Source organism: Saccopteryx leptura, chromosome 4, assembly GCF_036850995.1.
Source record: "Saccopteryx leptura isolate mSacLep1 chromosome 4, mSacLep1_pri_phased_curated, whole genome shotgun sequence".
Taxonomy (NCBI): Eukaryota; Metazoa; Chordata; class Mammalia; order Chiroptera; family Emballonuridae; genus Saccopteryx; species Saccopteryx leptura.
Genome location: NC_089506.1, coordinates 193,776,566 through 193,796,489, shown reverse-complemented (window position 1 = coordinate 193,796,489; position 19,924 = coordinate 193,776,566).

Here is a 19,924-nt window from a genome sequence, read left to right as displayed (position 1 = left end):
GCAGGCAGCTGGACATACATCTGGAGCCCCACAAGATGTCCAGTTTTGCTCCCTGCTCCTGTGTTTCTACTCTGCTAGCCTTCCTGGGAGGAAACAGAAAGCTGTCACAGAAGAGATCTCAGCTATGGTAACAAAGAGCTGCAGATTTGAAGCTCCTGACAGTCAGCCTCTGGATAGCTGAGTGGCTTTGCCAAGGTAGTTCATCCCTCGGAACCCTTGCGTGCAACCCGATGGAGTTGCTCTGGAGATCCCGAGAGTTAGCCCACCGGAAGCACGCAAGGCACCGTAGCTTCTTTCTCCTCCCTATTCAGGCCTCTCTGGTTACTGCCTATGTCCAGGGCTTCCTGGTTCCAATGAGCTTCCCTTTCTCAGGAGCTGGAGTTTTGTTTCCAAACAGGGAGTCACTCTCCAGATACTGACTCTTCAGAGAAATCTCTTTCCCACGATTCCCTGAGAAAATTCCCCCAATTTTTCACTGAGAGCCATGTGTTGCCCGAAGCATATGCTCCCTCAGACACCCACGTGCTACTTGGCTTTGAGCACTGCAGCTGGGCTCGGTCCCCAGCCCAGACCCACCCAAGTAAAATGTGTCTCCTGCCAGATCCCCTGGCCCCTTCCCCATCCTGCCCCGTATTCTTGACCTGAACCATTTGCCTCACTCCTCTCTAGATTACTACAAGAGGTCTCCGACTTCCCTCCCAGCCTGCACTCTCCACCAGACGCACTTGTCCCCAGTGACCTGCTTCTGCTCATAAAAAGGAGTGTGGAATCATCTTGGCACCTGAAGCAATGTATAATGTGTCCCTGGCTTACCACTCCGGCCTCCTCTTGGTCCCCTACGCTCCATCTGGTCCATATTTTAGCTGAGACATTCTCAAACTATTTTTGTCTCAAGACCCCTTTAAAAATGAGTAAGGATCCCCGAGATGCTTTTGTATATGTGAGTTATAGCTTTAACTTTTACTACATTATAGATGAAAACATCAGAAATGTATCCGTTAACCCAATGACAATTGAGTCCATTGCTTAACAAAAAAAATTAATAAATAAATAACATTTCTTTTACAGAACCAACTCTATTTTCAAACAAAAACTTAGTGGGAGCAGCGACGTTGGCTTATATTTTTGCAGATCTCTGAAGCCTGGCTTAATGGAAGACAGCTGGATTCCCATGGCTGCTCCTTCACCCAATCTGCTGCAATATGTTATTTTGGTTCAATTATACGTAGAAAACCCAGCCTCACACAAACACAAGGTTGGAAAAGAGGAACCTAAAGGAATGTTGGGGACTCGCAGCAGGTCCTGGACCCACGTTGAGAGCCAGAGCTCTTGTTAAATCAGGCTCTTCCCAATTCTCTGAATAAGGCGTGACTTACCTGCTCCCACCCCTGAGCTCATTCCTGGGAGCCTTCCTCTTCCCTGTGAACCTGCAGAAACCCCAATCTGGATCCCGGTCGGATGTTTTTACAACAGACTGAAAAAGCCAGAAGACCAATGTGAACTGAAAAATAAAAACCAACGCGAGAGGCAACAAGCATTTATTTGAAATCCAAAAGAATAACTATTCAGGAAGCACTGATTCAGGCAGAAGCCCAAATAGTGTTCTGATCAGGAGGCAAAGGCAATGAATGTTGATGAGAAAGGGGAGGGGAACAATTACATCAACAGAAGGAAGGCATTTTCTATTGGTGCAGATAAGCTTAACATAGTGACGCTAAAGCTGAACAGTGTTTTTAATTGTCAGTCCAGTGGTCATGGTATCTTGTTTTCTTGATATCTTTGAAAAATTATTTGAGATGCCGTATTACTTTAGGCCAGGTCCAAAGATTATTTTGCCCAGTTTTAACATACCAAAGGTTTGAGATCCAAGACAGTGCAAGCTGGTCCTCTGGGATGGCAGCTGGACTCCATTTTAAAGTGGCTTTGTTTGTATTATTCTTTTACACCCATGAGGAGCAAGCAGAACCGTGTCCGCTCAGAGCGGATGCTCAGAGGGCTGTCATTCTCCCCGGGACCCAGCTCTGCCAGCTTCCCACATACCTAACGCTGGCACTCGGCCTGTGTCCAAAGGACCCACAGACAGGGGGCATGTCTGGGTGCATAAAATGAGTTTGTAGAGTATGGGGCGCTGCAGGTGTCTCTTCTGCAGATGTGCACGTGCAGAAGGGAGGCGTGCCCACAAGGTGCAGCCTGTTCTTCCTCACAGATCCATGGACGAACAGCCGAGCCCTATGCAGAGAGAGAGACAGCGCTCAGAAGCTTAGGAGGCTGTTTCACAGGGGACTCAGCCAAACCCGAGAGCGCAGTCCTGTCGTCACTGAGGTCCCAGGTGAAAAAGTGGGATCCAGAGTTGGGGACAACAGCATGCTCCGCACTGGGCACAGAACACCTGCTGCTCTGGCATGTAAAGGCACCCTTGGCAATGCCAAAAACAGCATCCAGCACAGAAAGGGGGGGGGTCTCGTGGGGAATGCCAGTGCCCATAGCAACAGCAAGACTCCTTCGCTTGGGTTCATGCATGGAGAACACTTGCAAGTGCTCTCTCTGGGCTCCCCGTGGTGAGTTTTGCAAGCAACTGAGGAATGACCCAAGAGAAACTCGCGCTGGCCTCATCCCTGCATTAGGTTCATTACTACACTTCTTCCAAAGTCTGCTAAACACAGCTGCTCAGTATCAGGCACAGAACAGGAAGCGTGTCTTTACAATGAGGGAGGGAGCACGCCTGGGCCCAGAGCACAGGCCCTTCTGTCACGGAGCCTCGGTGCAGACAGCAGGCTCCTGTCCAGACGGCCGGAGCCAGCCCACCCTCCCCACAGTGCCCGTCCAGTTACTCCCTCCATCCCCTGATCCCTCCCTGCCAGCAGAATGAAGCCCCCACACTCACTCCAGTTCTGAAGCCCCCATCCTGTTGCCTTAGGAACGACCCTCCTGACGCAGCACTGACATCACTTCCCGGTCATGCCCACCCTGGTCCTGCTTCTCAGCCCAGCATTCCCTGCTAGAAACGAACAGTCCATTCCTCCTAACGCACCAGCGCCCGAAGCCTAACTCTACCCCACACCTTCAGACTGGGAAGGCTCCTCCCTACCTGGCCCCAGAGAGAAAGGCCTTTCCCATGAGGTCCCCGGAGCGCTTCCCTTGTCCTCTGGCTCCTTTCTCATCATCTCCTTCCACTTCTCATCCACTTGACAAGGCAGGGAATTAGGGGAGAACAACCAGACCCTGGCTTCGTCTTTTACCTGCAGTGATACCTTCAACAAGGTGATAAATCTGCCGGGGCCTCGGTGTCCTCCTGTGTAAAGCGGCGATGGCCCTGCCCTCCCCCTGCACCTGCTCTGAAGGTAGACAGGACCGTGCACACACAGGGCCTGGCGCAGGGCTGCCTTGCACAGGCGCTCAGCGAGGACACATGCCTCCTGCTGCCACACTCACCAGTGGGGGCCACACTGGACCATGCGGTCCTTTCTATGGGCAGAGCTCTGGGCTCCTATTCAAAGCACACATCTGGATCTGGGACTCCTGTGATCATCATTCCCTCATCCAGTCAGCAAACACTGGCTGGACCCCTGCTGTGTGCCAAGGAGTGGACTTAGCCATCAGTGTCCCAACAATGGGGGAGATACACTCCTAATTCCCAGACAGCTTACCCTCTGGCAGAGGGGACAGATGCGGAAACAGCAACAAGGGACTGTAATAGAAGCACAGATGCGGAAACAGCAACAAGGGACTGTAATAGAAGCACGTGTGAGAAGCCCCCACCCAGCAGTGCACCTTCTGGGTCTAACCTGTCTCTGCCACTTACTAGTCTTGAGCAGCCTTCCCAAGGCTAAGGTACCCATCTTTAAAGTGGGGGTGCTCCCAATTTACAAAGTCATTGCAAGTTCCTGACGTAGAAGAAAGCCCTCAGTGAGGGATGCATGTTGCTCCAAGTTGCTCCAACATGAGCCCCTACCAGTTTCTCTGTTTTTGCACATGGCTTCCCAAGAAATCAGTTAAAACATCTGAAAGAACAATTTCCCCCCAAACAAAGCAAAACATATCAAAGCACAGGCAGACTGGAAAGTGGCGTTAGCATTTCCTGGGGCGGCTCCCTGCAGCAGCTCCCCGCCTGCAGCTGCTAACTTCCGGGGGGCTCAGAGGAGGGGATGCTCCTTCCTAGCCCGAGCTTCCCACTCCTTCCTTCTGCAGAGGCTCAGGCTGTGGGCTGGGAACAAACTGTTCTGTTTGAAGGGATGACTCCACCTAAACATCCTGATTACAGGAGCTCCCTCAGCGGAGGCAGGGAGCAGGGAGGAGGAGGCTGAAGGAATAAAGTCACCTCTAACAGGTAATTACAGATTCCCGGAGCTTCTTAACTGCAGCTTCTGCATGCAGAGAAGCATATAGGGAAGACTTGGGGTGCCTCTGGGAGGGGGATACCCATGGCCCTGCACAGCAAAGCAAGCCAGGGGACACTTGGTCCCTTTGCAGAGGCAGGGTATAACAAGGAGGGGGAGAGGAGGAGACCACCCAAGTACCTTTCACATTGCAGGCAGCCAAGCCTTTCCAACACACCCGTGTAAATCCTCAGTGTCCCAGAGGTGAGTCTTATGTCCTCCACTTACTGTGTGGGTTGCCCCCAAGTTACGCAGGATTTGAAGACCAGGTGGGTCTGATTCCAGAGGGTCTTGTGTTTTACCCTAGTCCAGAACCCAAATGAAGTTGCAGAGAGGGGAGGGAATATCTCGAGGTGAGGTGGAGTCTCAGGCCGCCAACTATTGAGATATCTCTTCAAACTCAGAATTGGCTGTAGTCGACCTTTCACTTAACTCGGCCAGGCCACCCACCTGGCACATCGGGCCTGGGGGTCATCCCCTTTGGTCCCCTCCACTTCAGAGAGGAGATGCCACTTCTGCTCACCAGAAGCTGCCAGTCCCCCCCCCCCACCCCATTTCTGCCACAGCCTTTGTGTCACCTCTTCCATGTGCTTTAAGGTTATCAGATGTGTTTATTAATTAGTCGTCATTATTGACTTGACATCCTGCTATCATTTAAATAAACTTCGTGAAATTAATGAAGCTCCTAATAACATGCAGTCTTTCTTCTTGTGCTAATTAATTTGTGGTGAGCAAATTCATTGTTAATATAAATAGCAATATTAATAATCATGCCAAAGATCAATATTTGTGCGGGAAGTGAGCCCTGGAGTCTCAGAGAAAGGAAGCCCCGGGGGGTGAAAGGTACAGGGGAAGTCCTGAGACTGGTCAGGGGAGAAAGAAGGTGAGCCCGCCTGTGAGAGGGGCTGCCGTCAGAGTGGGGGCCAGGAGACAGCTCCCCGAAAGCAGGGCTGGTGAAAGAACTGGAGGTGGCAGTGATTGTGGCTGTCCTGGAGACTCCTGGGGTCCAAACACTAACACAAGTTCAGAGACGCCGAAGGGTCTGCCACTGCCTTCCCTTACCCCCTGCCACACCCCCCTGATTACCACTAGCCTTGGGTCAATCAACGCCTTCTCTCAACACCTCCCTCCCCAGCTCTGCTCACAGCCTGGCCTTCTGTTGACACTCCTGCCATCGCACCCCGGGCCCACCCACATCCAGTCTCAGCCCCTCCAATCCAGCCTCCAAACCACGGACTAGCCCATGGCTCCTCTGCTGAGGACTTTTCCAGCGTTCCACCCTCCAGAGTATGGTCCAGATCCTTTCTAGAACACAGTTCTGTTCGTGGCATTCAGGCCTTCCAAATTTTAACTCGCGTCATCTCCCCGACCTGCATCTCACACGCTTGACACGCTCTCGGACACTTCCCTCGCACCACCATTTCAGCCAGTCAACTCCTGGGCACTCTCCGCCTTTAAAATCTCACTTCCTCTAGGGACCATTTCCTACAAACCCTCCCCCCACCCCTCAGAGCCTCTCCTCGCTCCCTGACTCCTGAGCTTCCTGCTTTCTCAGCTCAACCGCACGGATTATAATTTTCAGTGTCTGTGCCTTTCTTATGCCCTGGACTATGAGCCTCCCGGGGGCAGGGCATTTGCCTGGTTCATCTCGGGCTCCACACAGGGGCATGGTCCATCAGCACACGATGAACAAACAAATGAGCAAATCAGTCCTTGTGGGGTCAGCAGAGAGATAAATTGGGACTAGAATCTCAGTTACAGTTTGAAAGCTAGGGTATGGGGGTGGGTGGGTGGGAGGCACGTGGTACTGCCTGCAGAAGTCTTGGAAGCTATTTGCTTTTCTCATAAGTGGACTAACTGTAGACTGAGGACATTTACAAGGAACTGGTGGATGGAAAGAAATAGGCGAGAGTGCAGACGCCTGCCCGCAGGCCCAGCAGCCACTACTGATGCTGGCTGCAGACACCACTTGAGGGAATAGGGAACAATTACCAACTGAGTTTGGCTCAAGCTCTCCAGCCCTGCATGAGAGAGGGAATCAAACGGGGTGAACTGGAGCAACCCTGAACTGTCTCCAGGAGGTCCCAACAGGCAAGAAACAGCAACTGCCAATGAGGGGAAGAGAGCCAGCTTCCCTGCAACCCCACGGAGGGGGCTTCCTGAGAGGTTAGCATCTCCCGCTCTGAGAAATACTGGATTTTCCCCCCAAGAGGCAGAGAGATAGGGGGTCCCATCACCCAGCACTGAGCAAGCTCTCCAGCCGCACACACAAATCAGGACTCCTCAGAGATTCACAGAAGGTGCCTGGCCTGGGGACGGTGGAGTATAATTCCTTCAACATTCGAAGACAGGCTTATTGAGCCCCTGCCAAGTACCAGGCGCTGTACTAAGGGCTAAATCTGGAAAAAGTCTTTCCTGCTCTAATGACTTTCTAAAGTGTTCGCCTCCGATGAAATCCCAGGAAGCAAGATCTGGGAAAGAACCAAAGCGCCGTCGGGCTGGTCTGGCATTTTTATCTCTTCAAGATTTGGCAGCCTCTCTTCTCCTTGGCAGGAAGTGGACTAATATGAGCACAGGGATTCTTTACGGCATAAAGGGGGGAAGATTATAGATGTGAGCTAGGCTTTATTTAAGTTGAAAATCCAAAAACTCTTTCCCAATTAGAGAGTCCAGTATGTCAGAAGGTGTAACGCCCTAGGGAAATAAACTTATATTAATATTCAAAGACAGTGCAATTCACAACTGATACTGAATTAAGCCATGAAGTGCAACCATGCTAATTGGCAAGAGGCACATGACAGACAACAATAGGGTAAAAGTTCATTGCTTACTGTGATTAATTACAAAAGAGGATTTTTAGAAATAAAGGAATTGAACTCTCACATTCACCATATGGATCCTAAGGAACCTAGATTTGACAGGCATGGTTCTTGCATGGTATGACATGACAGCTCCATCTTCCACAGGCCTAATGAAATTGTCTGTGTGTACTGGGATGTCCAGACATGGTATCTCAAGCCCAGACTGGTGTTTTAATGCAATGGAATACACATATTCCATATAACGTATGACAAAAATCCTTCAAGTCAAATAAATATCATTGAGTTAGAATTCTTCAGGAAGTGCTAGCCCTTTCATTTTGGTCACTATGAATCTTCTCAGACTTGCTATCTGTTAGAGGTTATGAGGAGTGTGCAAGACTAGCCCCTCGCTGACATCAGAGTCTAGCAGATGGAGAAGAGATACAAAGAACTGAGAATGGAGAGCCAGCCATCAGCTATATTAAAGTGCTTAATAACAGCCAATGTGCAAGGCACCGTTAACTCGAGACTCAGCTTAGATGTGAGGCCAGAGTGGGGCATCCTATCCCTGCCTGTCTTAGCTTGGGTTCACCCAAAACATAGACTAGGGTGTGGCTGTGCTACCCGGGGAGCAGAGGCTGGGGATGGTGGTGGGGGGACCCTTATAGAGAGCATTCCTGAGGCCACTGCTCTGTGTGACTGGGGCTCGGTCCCCCCCTGGGACCTTCTGAGGAATGTGCAGAGCACCTCTCAGAAATGCCCACCTCCCTGGAAGTAGATATCTATTGGCTCCTAAACACACTGGCTGAGTGTTAGCCCGCCTCCAGGATCTTTTCCCTTTGCTGACATGAAACATGAAGCGAACTCATTCAGTCAGTCAGCACGTACTATGTCCTCGGCCCTGCGCAGTGAGTTGTAGAGAAAACCTGTACTTCATGCAGGCACAGGTGTAAGAACTCGGCAGACGTAGTCTCACTCTGTCCTCCCAACAGACCTGAAAAGAAGGCATTATTCTTATTCCTGGTTTACACTTGAAAAAATTGAGACACAGAAGGAACAAGCAGCTTACCTAAAGTCATACAATTAAGTGGCCAGGTGCGAGAGCGTTCTGAGAGAATTCTAGAGAGGGGCACTATGAGCGTGACTGGACTTTGAGGAGCTTCCTGGGCATAGACGGTGACAGGGCAAGCTGCGTTTGGGAGGGCAGGGAGGGAAGTCCACACACCCAGCTGAAGAAGCATTTCAAATCCATTAGAAAGTGGCACTCAGAATTCTGGGCAGACCTTGGACCTTGGACCTTGGACCTTGGACCTTGGACGGCAGACGCTGCGTCACAGCCGTGATCTCAGGGCTCAGGACTAGAACAACCTGCAGAGGTGACCCAGGGCACCTTTCCCACTTCAGGGAATTGGGGCCAACTTGTATCCTGATTCAGAGCTCTCTGAGAAGAAGGACCTCCCTGCCTGGGTTCCCAAAGGGTGAGTTGTTGGTTTGCTGACCCATATTCCAGACTTTGGGCAAAAGTCTCCCCGGTTAGGAGTTATAATTTCTTCTGAAGGCAAATGAGGTCAAGGCCTATTTCCAAAGAAAATGTTATATTATTCTCCTTACTATGTTGCTCTGGGTTGTATTTTAGACAAAGTATTCTCTGCAACTAGGTAAACCATAGCTGTGGTTTATTTCCTTAACCATTAATCTTGTATAAACGGTGAAATTAACAACCTGAGAAACCCGGCATCTCTCACCGCCATTTACTGAGAGTCTTTGCTTAGAGATGCTCTGCCGATAGCACTTGAGCTATTTTGTTAAATGTTCCTCTCCTGCTCATTACAAGAATGCTAATCTTCTGATAGCTCTCTCTATGTACATTCATTAAAGGACTCCGAGCTCTCCACACTGCGGTGGAGGTGAAATCCGGCACTATATTTGCTAATGTTACAGTGGTCTGCTCACACAGAATTATCTGATGATGTGGTATTAAAGAATTAGGTCAAATAATCTGGATAAACCGGCAGGATTAAGGGATCTGTGGTTGTCTCGCTGACCAATATTTTGAAAATCTAGTTATAGTCAGGCACACACGGCCATTGTTCATTCATTCTGAAAATTGTAATGTGTGCTTACTGAGTGTGCAGGGACTCTTGTAGGTGCCGGGGAAAGAGACCTCTGGCTTTCTAAGAACTTGTGGAAGAGGGAGGAAGATGAGAAGCAAAGCACACGAATAATGACAATACCAGGGGATAAGTGTCATGGGAGCCAGGGGAGAGAGTGACAAGCTCTGCCCACAGTCAAAATGCATTTCATAAACAAGGTGACATTTGAACTCATCTTGAAGGCTGGAAAAGAGATTGCTGGGTGCAACATGGGGTGAGTATGGAATGGCCCTCCAGGTAGAGAAAATAACATGTGGAAAAGGGCAGCATGTGTTTAAAAAGATTTATCTACTTGAAATATGATATGCACAGCATAGCGTGTGCAGGGATGTACTCCAGAGGCCCCCAGGGGCCAGGTCCTGCTAGACTTGAATACCGGGCTAAGGAGTTGGTCTTGATATTCTAGGTCATTAGCTTCACACTGTATTTCATGACACTAAAGCCCCTTTCTCCACCTCAGGGGGCAAGGACCAGCAGGGAGGAGAGCAGATGGAGTGCTAAGCTCTTCACCTCCACTGCAGTCAAAGCAATTTGGCTCAAATGAGAACAGCAGACAAGGTTGTGAGGATGGAAAAGAAAGTGCAGATTCAAGAAGCATTTCCAGAGTAGGTGCATCCGTCCAGGTTCTCCAGGGAAACAGAACTAGCAGAATGAACACATAAAGAGATTTCTTCTGGGGAATTGAAGGGACTGGCTCACATGATTGTGGAAGTTGAGAAGTCCCAAGATCTGCATGCATTTGAGTTGTCTAACTGGGGATCTAAGAAAACTGACGGTATAATTCCAGTCTGAGTCCAAAAGCCTGAGAATGAGGATTGCTGACGGTGTCAGTTCCAGCCTGCAAGCCAGCCAGCTCAAGATCCAAGAGGAGCCCATGTTTAAGGTTCACACCAACCACAGATAATGACCTGCTTCTTACTTAGTTCAAGCAGTCAGGCAGGAGGAGTTCCCTCTTACTCTCAGGAGTAAGTAGGAACCTGTTGGTTCTTTTCAGATCTAGTGAAGACTGGCTGAAGCCCACCCACATTAGGGGCAGCAATCTGTTTTACTCAGGCCACCAATTCACATGTCAATCTCATCCAGAAAGACCCTCACAGATGGACACACCCAGAATAATGTTTGACCAAATATCTGGGCACCTAGTGACCCAGTCAAGTTGACACATAAAATTAACAGTCACAGTGCAATTACCAAAATTTAGAATCAAAAGCAAAAGTTTGGGGGATCAAAGGCTAAAAAAAGACTATGAGTCAACACAGCCGGTGGCACTAGAAAGGACCAGAAGGGTAGAGGGAGAGCCATCCCCTCCCACTGTGTTCCAGAGCTGGGCTGGCTCCCACAGATCTCACCAACACCTCCCCGCCAGCCACTTCTGAAGAAACCTGAGTAAGTATCCTTTCTTTTTTCCAAACAAAAGAACCTGGTCAGATACCAGCCTGGCTCCACCCACCAAAAGATCCAGAAACCAGCTGCTAAATAAGGCTCCGCCTTCATCCAATGACTGGTGAAATACACCTGTGAGCCTACCTTGGGACCGGAGTCACTGAGCATGCTCACTGGGGAATCAAGGAGTCACATAAAGCCCACTCTCCAACCTGGGCTGGGTATCTGAGCCCTCTCTCTTCCTGCTGAAGGCACCAAGGATTCATTCTCTTTTTCCTTTTCCCTCTACTCTGGCCCCACCCACGTATCTGCTTCCATCACTGTCTCCTCCATGCTGTCCTGTCCTTCCCAAGCCGGTGTGTGGAGTGGGAAGCAAGCAGTCTGCCCAACTCCCCCAAGACCAGCCCACTGGCCCATCTCCTGCTCAAAGGGGTAGTGCCTTTCTTTGTGGGATGAGTCTCAGTAGATTAGAACAACAACAAGCATGTTGAATTTACAAATTTTGTTTATGTGCAAAGGTCTTTCAGTGCCTGACCCTGGCTCCCAGTCTTCCCTTTCTGAGATATCTCCCAAACCTCCAGGGTTCTCCATGATCCTGTCTCATTTTGCAAAGTAGAGCTCAGCTTGCCAGCCCCTCAGACCCCTGCCATTCTCTGGGTTTCCCAAGAACTCCATCCTCCATGACTGAGGTGTCTTATCACAGAGCAGGGCAGAGAGGGGCAGGCAGAATGGGATGGTCTGTGCGAACTGGGGGCCATTGAGAATCCCACTTCCAAGTAGATCATGTACTCTTTAGAAGCTGCCCCCTTCTGGGCCTCTGCCCCACTGGGAATGTGCTTGACAACATGCCTTGGGGTATATCCTCTTCGTGCCCATCCCTGAATGTTTCCATGGTTTGGAATGACTGGAATCAAAAGACTAACAGTTCCTTATTTCTCAGTTCCACACAATTTACTTAGGATGAAATCTGATACTTCAAATCCACAGGGTACTATTCTCTTTCTATTGCCTCATCGTGAATTTTGTTCAGCAACAAATCACTCTTCAAGGTGTGCTGATATTGCCTGGCCAGATGGCAGATGGTTAGAGCATCATCCCGAAGCACAGAGTTGCAGGCTCGATCCCCAGTCAGGAACAGCTCGATGTTTCTCTCTTTCTTTCTCTCTCTCTCTCTCTCTCTCTCCATTCCTTTCTCATTAAAATCAATCAATAATTTTTTTTTTAAATGGCAACCCCTATAGGACATTTAAAAAAATAAAATGTTGTGCTGATGATATCTCTCCCCAGTCTTTTGCTCTTGGAGTGTGGTTTGCCAAATTCCCAGAGGACGGGACATCCCTCTCAAATTCGAAGGCTGCCATAGCTCTAGAACATCCACTAGGAACACTTGAAGGATGGCTGGCCCCATTCTGAAAGCACAGCACAGGACAAACACAAACACTCTTGGAGTCAACTAACTATTCAGCCTTTAAGCCACTTGACATATATTCACTAAGTGTCAACCCCGTGGTTGAGCACTGCCTTGAGTGCTAGGAATACATTAGCGAAGGAGAGAGGCATCTTTTCCGCCTTTATAGAAAGTACACTCAACTTCCTTGATGTCTGTTAGCTGTGTGACCTTGACCCCTCTGAATGTGATTCCTCTTCTGATCTATAAGGAGAATGATGTTAACTTCCTGGAGTGTTGAACTAGCTAACCCATGGTACCGTGCCTGGCACATTCTCGACATCCCAAAGCCATTAGTTGACACCGAGAGATTTTCCATCTTAACCCGGAATTCCTGGGGACACCCTCAAGTTGATGGGAACAGCCTTATGGCACAATCACATTCAAACAGGGGGTTTGTGATCCAGTCTAAAAACATTTAAAATATAAAAATTCACAGACAATGGCAGAAAAAGCAAATATAAACCTCTTTATGTGATTCCCTGCCTAATTTGTTTCCAACTTTTTCTTAAGTGATATTTCTCGCCAATATATATGAAATGGAAAATATCTAACTGGAGTTAAATTCTTGGCGAACGCTCCAGATTTACACAGCCGCTCCCATGGGGGCTCCCGAGCAGGTCGGTGGTGCACTACTGCCCCCGTGTGTAGCAAGCTCAGCTAGCAAGGATCTAGGAACTGAGCTGATGATCGGATGGGTTTGGGGGGGTGGGTTGTTTTTCAGCAAGTACACTTAAGAAGGAGAAAACTAACTCTCAAAAACCTTCTTTATCCAAGATCAAATAAAATAAAATCCAATTAAGCCCGTGCAGCTGTTGACTGTTAAACCAACTCCAAGGCATATACCTCCCAGCCTTCCTTGGGCGCTCTTCCTCCCCCAACATGTATTGGACACCAGGCACCATGAAATAAGGAAGGGATCCATTAACCACAGAGATAGGGAAACATCCCTAACAGTGTTGGCACCTCTCACATGCCCCAAATGGTGTGTGGGGAGACTTGCAGGATTCCTCATCTTGGCCCAGAAGAATCTCGGGGCACAGGTGTTCAGTTGAGTTCTTTTCCCTGCCCCCGAGGCACCTCCCAAGCCCTCTGCCTGCCTCAAGCCAGCAGAACAGATCTCTGTGCTGTGTAGGTCAAGAAGCATATGGCTCCTAACTCTGCTAGGAGCCCAAAACGCAAGGAGCATATCATCTAGAAGGAGAAACTGAGGGGTGAGCTGACACAGTGCACGGCAACTGGAGAGAAGGGAGCACACGGATCAGAGCTCAGAGGACAGGGCCACCTCCAGTAAGAAGCGGGAGATGCTGCCAAGGAGAATGATGACTGAGCTGAGCTGAACCTTCAATGACCAATCAGTTACCCAGCAAAGAAGCAGATAAATGGGAGTCTCGGGCAGAACTTGCATTACAAGCAAAGAGTTGGAGCGTGCAAGTGCACAGCGCTTTGGGGAAACAGAATGTAGTGCAGCATGCTTAGAACACTGGGGGATTTCAGCAAATGGACATGTTACCGAGGTGATTGGGGAGGCCAACGCGTGCCAGACTAAACACGAGGATTGAAAGGATGGGCCACAATGTGTTACAGAGCAGGGCAGGAGGTCTGACTTCCACCAGGGCCACTAGGGGCAGAGAGGTTGGAGGAAGGAGTTCAGCCCACTCGGAGGCTGTTACAACATTCAGGGCGGGGGCGCTGAGTGTAAATTAAAGATCAGAAGGCATGATTGGAGAAGCATTACAGAGAAAGCCACTGGGTCTTGGGGATTGTAAAGTCAACCCCACGCTCCTCCCTAATGGCCCCTGATTGGAATAAACCATGGATGAACTCTTTTTCACGCTGGCTTTGTCTGGTTCCACAAAAGTGCTGCTTTGTTTCATTTTTCACTTCCCAGGCCAGGCCACCAAGGTTTCTGCCTCTCTTCTGGCCACCTTTGCCTGCCCCTTTGACCACTTACTCTCCTGCCAGAGCCGTGACGGCGTAAGCCCTGTGCAGAAGGATTTCAGGATCTGCTAGGTAGCTCAAGACTGGGAACCGTGACTCGGAACTGTGCCGTCTTCCAGCAAAGCAGCAGCTCGTCCTGGGCTTGGGCTCAGATGTCTGACCCTTCCCTGGGTTTTACCAGCTGATCACTCTAAGCAGAACTCAAGCTTCCTACTCAGAGCCCCTGTGTTTTTATCAGCTCTCTGTTAAATGGGGCACTCAGAGACAAGATGAGGGAATGGGAAGAGTTAAATTCTAACACTAGTCATACAAACCAGACAAGCCACCCAACCTCTCAGAGCCTCAGTACTCTCTTCTGTCCAAGGGGTTGATACAGGGTTTCTCATGGGCCAATCGTGAGGGAAGAATGAGGTCATGTAAGTAAGAGTGAAACCACTGAACAGATGGTTCTGATTGTTTCCATACAGATGGAAGTGTGTGGAGACAAGGGCAGGGAGCCCTGGCCCCACTTCCGCCCCCGGCCCCTCCTGAGTATAAAATGAGTATCTTTCATAAGACCACCTCCAAGAGGAATGAGGTTTGGTGCTTGGCTGTTAGGGTCGATCCCTGGTACTTTAACCAAGATATAACAATTGAAAACATCCAAGTAGCTTCTCTAATGTTTCCTAATAACACGGTTTTAGACACCAAGAAAATGGCAGCTTTCAGACATTACAGTACACATATGGACTACAGAATATTATATAAAGGGTGTCAATCAACAATAAAAACTAATCAATATTTTTCTCAGTTTTGAAAATTTCATTGTTCACGTGGTTATAAAACTATATAATTTACAATTATACTCAGGACACTGTTGAATGAAGAAAGATAGAAAATATCTACGTATGTATCTATGGTTCTTTTTTTGTATGGTACATATGGTTCAATTAAGATAAATCAGTAACACAGGCAAAAAGCCTGTAATCTATGCTGTTAGAAACCTGAATAGTAGTTACCCTGAGAATAAGAGTAATGACTAGAAGGGCAGATAAAGGGAGGTTTCTGGGGAGCTGATACGGATCTTTTTCTTGACATAGGCTCTGATTAGGTAGAATTGTTCAGTTTGTGAAATGTATAGAGCTATATATACACTTACAATATATGCACTTTATCTATATTTCAGTAAGAAAACATTTGTAAAGTTCATTCTTACCTATCATAAGAAAAAACAAATATTTGTTCATTATTACTATCTTAACACCAAGGGTCTCCAACTGATGATGCAAACATTTATATCTGTCACTATGCCTCTATTGGATAGCCCTTTGCCTGACCATTGACGGAACCTAGCTCTGTGCGCAATTTCTTAGATTACAGCATGAATCAAAAGTAGCAGAAACAGTCAGTATAAATGGCAGCCCTCCCAAGAAAGTGATGGCTCATCAAAGAGGTCCCAAGTGTGATATATCCAATACATCTACAACTTTGGGACCGGTGCCTGATTCCAGGGTTCTTAGTGGAAATTGCCGCAGGCATTTCTTCTGCATCTAATCTTCTTTTTTTAATTAATTTATTTATTAGGGTGACACTGGTTAATAAAATTATATAGGTTTCAGGTATACAACTCTATAATACATCATCTATCTATTATTTTCTGGGCTCACCACCCCAAGTCAAGTTTCTTTCTATCATCATTTATTCCGCCTTTACCCTCTTGTACCTCCTACAACCCCTTTCCTCTTGTAACCGCCATACTCTTATCGATGTCTATGAGAAGTTTTTTTTTGCTTAATCGTTTCACCTTTTTTACCCAACCCCCAACCCCCGTCCCCTCTGACAGCTATCAGTCTGTTCTCTGTATCTATGAGTGTGTTTCTATTTTGTTAGCTTATTTTGTTCATTAGATTCCACACATGTGTAAAATCATACAGTGTTTGTCTTTGTCTGACTGGCTTATTTCACTTAGCATAATGATCTCCAGGTTCATCCATGCTGTTGCAAAAGATAAGATTTCCTTCTTTTTTTATGGATGGGTAAAGTATTCCATAGTGTTACTGTACCACAGCTTTTTTTATCCACATGTCTACTAATGAACACTGAGCTGCTTCCAGATCTAAGCTATTGTAAATGAGGCTGCAATGAACATAGATAGGGGTGCATATATTTTTTTGAGTCAGTGTTTCAGGTTTCTTCAGATATAGTCCAAGAAGTGGAATTACTAGGTCATTAGGCAGTTCTATTTTTAATTTTTTGAGAAGATTCCACACTATTTTCCACAGTGGCTTTACCAATCTGCACCCCTACGAACAGTTAACAAGGGTTCCCTTTTCTGCACACCCTCACCAACACTTGTTTGTTGGTTTACTGATGATAGACACTCTGACACTGACACTTGTAAGGTGATATTTCACTGGGGTTTTCATTTGCATTTCTTGGATGATTAGTGACATTGAGCATCATTTCATATGTCTATTGGCCATCTTTTATATCCTCTTTGGAGAAGTGTCTATTCAGGTCTTTTGCCGATTTTCTAATTGGATTGTTTGGGGTTTTTTGGTGTTGAGTTTTATAAGTTCTTTCTAAATTTTGGATGTTAATCCCTTTTCAGATGTATCATTGGTGAATATGTTCTCCCGTTCAGTGGATTGTTTTTTCATTTCGTTGTTGGTTTCCTTTGCTGTGCAAAATCTTTTTGGTTTGATGTGGTTTCATTTGTTTTCCTTTTGTTTTCTTGCCTGAGGAGATATATCAGAAAAAATATTGCTACAAGAAATGTTTGAGATTTTACTGTGGACGCTTCCTTTTAGGATTTTTATGATTTCAGGTCTTACATTTATATTTAAATTTTATTTATTTATTTTAAAGAGAGAGGGCTGAAGGAGGAAGAAAAACAACAATTTGTTGTTCCACTTATTTATGGATTCATTGGTTGATTCTTGTAGTGCTCTAACCATGTATTGAACCCACAACCTTGGCATATCAGGACAACACTCTAACCAACTGAGCTACATGGCCAGAGCTTTGAGTCTTACACTTAAGCCTTCAATTCATTTTGAGTTCATTCTAATGTATGGTGTAGGAAGGTGTTCTAATTTCCTTTTTTCTGCACACATTAATCCAATTTTCCTAACACCATTTATTAAATAAACCATCTTTACTCCATCATATGTTCTTATCTCCTTTGTCAAATATTGATTGACCATAAAGGCATGGGTTAATTTCTGGGTTTTCTATTTTGTTTCATTGATCTATATGTCTGTTTTTATGCCAGTACCATGCTGTTTTGATTACTATAGCCTTGTAGTATAGTTTTATATTAGGTAGCATAATTCCTCCAACTTTGTTCTTCTTTCTCAAGTTTGATATAGGTATTTGAGATCTTATGTGGCTTTATATAAATTTTTGGAATATTTGTTTTCTTCTGTGAAATATCCAATTGGTATCTTGATAGGCATTTCAATGAATCTATAGATTGCTTTGGGTAGGATGGAAACTTGATGTTAATTTTTCCTCTCCATGAACATGGTATCATGCTTCCACTTATTTTTATCTTCTTCAATTTCTTTCTTTGATGTCTTATAATTTTCTGAGTATAGGTCTTTTACATCCTTAGTTAAACTAATTCCTAGGTATTTTATTTTTTTATGCAATTCAAATGGGATTGTTTTCTTAGTTTCCCTTTCTCATAGTTCATAGTTCCTTATTGGTTTATAAAAATGCAACCGATTTCTGAATCTTTATTTTGTATCCTGATACTTTACTGAATTCATTTATTACTTCTAGTAGTATTTTGGTGAAATCTTTAGGGTTCTCTATATACAGTATCATGTCTCTGCTGCATCGAGTCTTTTTCTAACCCATACTCAAAGACATTACACAAGGATATTTCCAAAATGTGTTTTTAATATCCAGGTTATGTACCAAGGGCTGGGTTAGCTCAGTGGGAGAGCTACCCACATGGCAGGTCTGGGAAGGAGGAAGAGATAGAAGATATAACTAGACTGAGATAAGAGAAGTGAGCAGACTGAAGCATCCTGGTTGGAGGAAAGAAAGAAACCAGGCTTTATGAGTTTAAGGCCTTGGCCACAAAGTCATTGTTGAGCCTAAAGCTTCAGAAAAAAGGCCAAGGCCAAAAATGAGGGAGTGAACTTCAAATTAGAATTCAGGAGAATAGAAGATAGTGGACATAATGAAGGGCAATGCTGGCAGAGGGAATGGGCAGTTCAGAACGAAGAGTCCAAATGGGAAGAACAGGAGAATCTCTCTTTGATGAGGATGATGCCTCATGTGGCAGGGGGTAAACTAAAATATGGGAGAGGACCTCCCATTAAGAGATTATGTCACTGAGGCTTACAGCGTAATTCTGAAAATGAATATCCCAAACAAATATTTCCCTCAGGTTTTCTTTTTCCCTCTGCTTTTCTAAGATAAGTCAATCCCCAAGTAATTGATGAGCTGGCTTTGTGAGATGTGGAGGAGGGGGACCCTGCCCTCACTAAGAGAAGAACAGTTTGCGAAACATGACATAGTACAGGATACAGGCAAAGGGTACCCATTTAGGGGAGGCTTCAAAAGTCTGGGGAACTTGAACTGGTCCATGAACTGGAGGACTATGGCGACCCTACCCAGATAGACACAACACTAGCGATTATGAACACTAGCTGCAACTGGGACCTTATATTGCCATTAGCTCTATAATATAAGTACTTCAAAAATCATTTGAATGGAATCTTTTTTAATCTTTATTAAATTTATTGGGGAGATATTGGTTAATAACATTATATAAGTTTCAGGTGTACAACTCTATCATACAACGTCTGTATGCCCCATTGTGTGCTCACCACCCGATACCTAGCTTGTCTCCTTCTGTCTCCTTTACCCTCTTGTTCTTTGCCTCAGGTAACCACCATACTGTTGTCTGTGCCTGTGAGTTGCTTTGTTTGTTTTGTTTGTTCATTTGTTGCTTTCTGTTCCACAGCTCAAATATGAGTAAACTTATACAATCCTTGTCCTTTTCTGCCTTATTTCACTTAGCATGATGCTCCAAGATCTATCCATGCTGTTGCAAATTTCAGTATTTCATCTTTTTTAGTATTCTATTGTATATTTCTACTACATCTTTTTTATTCAATCATTTGTTGAGGGACACTTAAGATGTTTCCATGTCTTGGTTATTGTGAATAATATTGCAATAAATATAAGGGCACATATATCTTTACAAATAAGTGTTTTCAAAATTTTCAGGTAGATACCCAGAAAAGGGATTGTTGGTCATAAGGTAGCTCTATTCTTAATTTTTCTTTCTTTTTTTTTTTTGAATCACCATACTGTTTTCCGTAATAGCTGCACCAATTTACATTCCCACCGTCAGTGTGCAAGGGTTCCCTTTTCTCCACATCCTGTCCAGCACTTGTTATTTTTTGTCTTATTGAGAATAGACATTGAATGGAATCTTAAAGTCAATTCACATATTTCCTAAAAGATGATCTCTCTTGAGTGAGTTATGCAAGGGCAAGACCTGAGTACAATTAACCACAAAGGCCACAGACAGAAGGGCTAATCAGAATATCACCCACCAAACAGAAAAAACAACAACACTGGCCCAATCAGAATAGATACCAGTGCCAGAGTACCATATGTGTGTATGTGTATGTGTCTATGTGTAGATAGATAGATAGATAGATAGATAGATAGATAGATAGATAATGTGTGTATATATACATATATATGTATATATATGTATATAAAGTGTAATTATAAAATTCTACATCAGAGCTTCAGAGTATCCTTGGGAACTCCTTATTCCTCCCCCACATCTCCCTGAGGCAGGCTCCCATCCTC